Source organism: Colobus angolensis, unplaced genomic scaffold (genome assembly GCF_000951035.1).
Source record: "Colobus angolensis palliatus isolate OR3802 unplaced genomic scaffold, Cang.pa_1.0 Scaffold273, whole genome shotgun sequence".
NCBI lineage: Eukaryota > Metazoa > Chordata > Mammalia > Primates > Cercopithecidae > Colobus > Colobus angolensis.
Window position 1 is genome coordinate 1,714,773 of NW_012115966.1, and position 1,918 is coordinate 1,716,690.

A 1,918-nucleotide genomic window follows, 5' to 3' on the forward strand; every position below is an offset into this window, starting at 1 on the left:
CCGTAGCCCCGCCCTGGGGCGCCCCGCCCCGCCGCGCTTCAGACCTCTGCTGGGTCCCCAGGGACTTGGCTGCGCCAGTGAGAGTCAAGCCAGATCCTAAGAGAAAAGTTCTTTCCCAGGTTCCTTCTTCTCCGGACGTCGCCCAGCCTTCCGCCTCTCGGTTGCCGAGTTTCCACAGGCTCTGGGAGACTGAGGCTGCCAGAGTCAGACCAAAGAGAGGTCTCAGAGAGTTTAATTCAACACTTCTTGGCAACTAAGTCTTAGAAGTCTCATGGTGTGCTCTCTGCTGAGTTGGGGAGCGTGGATGGAGGCCATGTCACTGAAGCTGGTAGAGCGCAGTCTCTGTTCCAGATGCTCCCGACCCTTTTGCGCTGGGCCAGTTCCCCAGCTCTGAGACTGAGTCCAGCCTCAGGAAGTGGCCTGTGTGTCAAGGTGGATTCCCATGTAGGTTTGCCTACAGCAAGGCGATAGCAGCATGCACACACAAGTGCTTGGACTTCTGAATAGTTATACTTCTCATTATACATTAAGACATTAAGAATTTGTCATTCTGAGTCTTTTTTTTTTTTGAAACAGAGACTCACTCTGTTGCCCAGGCTGGAGTGCAGTAGTGCGATCTCGGCTCATTGCAACCTCCGCCTCCCGGGCTCAAGTGATTCTCCTGCATCAGCCTCCTGAGCAGCTGGGATTCACAGGTGAGCGCCACGACGCCCTGCTAACTTCTTTGTATTTTCTGTAGAGATGGGGTTTCACCCTGTTGACCAGACAGGTCTTGAACTCCTGGTCTTAAGTGATTCTCCTGCCTCAGCCTCCCAAGTAGCTGGGATTACAGGTGAGCGCCAGGACGCCCTGCTAACTTCTTTGTATTTTCTGTAGAGATGGGGTTTCACCCTGTTGACCAGACAGGTCTTGAACTCCTAGTCTCAAGTGATCCACCCGCCTCCGCCTCCCAAAGTGCTGGGATTACAGGCATGAGCCACGGTGCCTGGCCTGTCATTCTGCGTTTATCCATCTTGAGCTGGAAAAGATAAAATGTCTAGGTCCAATTGTGAAAATGATTTTTTTAAGAAAGCTAACACTCAGAATAATAATTATGAAAGAAACAGAATTGATATTGTTACATTAGTATTCACCCATTTGGTCATTCCTTTATTGAAATAACAGTTGTTGAGATCTTACCATATTCCAGGCACTGGGAATAAAACAATCCTTCAAAGACATTGTACTTTGGCCACCTAAGACTAGAAGTCAGGTGGGAACTACAGGGGAGATTTTGAAAATACGGGACACTTCTTAGTGTTTTTGCACACTGAGAGGCAGTGGAGTGGGAGAGGGGTTGAGTGCAGGAGAGAGAAGCAGTGCCTGCTGTTGCAAGGACTCTGAGGAGCCAGGAAGACGGGTCCCAGGCCCCAGGTGGCTTCTTCAGAAGGAGGAGCACAGCTCTGTGGAAGGCGGGAAGGACTGGAACAGCAGGATCTCCAAAGTAAGGGCCACAGTGGCCACGAGGATCACACCAGCATGGGAAGTGGGTCTGTGGACAGGGATCGGGAGCAGCCGGGATGGGGAGGTAGAAGTGGTACCCTGGGGAAGAATGTGCACGCTGTTGTCAGTTCATTTTCTGCATGTCTGTGAGATCTAACCGGTTCATTGTGTGTTCACATTCTGCATTTCCTTACTTACGTTCTGTCTCAGCTTTTCCATAATTGAAAGAGGGGTTTTAAAGCCTCCCATTGTTAATGTAGAACTGTCTATTTCTCCCTTCAGTTCTGTCAAATTTTGCTGCATGTATCTTGTTTTATTCCTACTATGGGAATTGCATCCTGTATGAGAGAAATCAGTTATCCTTCCTGGATGGTCTACCAGATTACCTGTGCTTTCCTCATTTTAGAAGCTTTTGGTTTTTTTTTTTTTTTTTTTT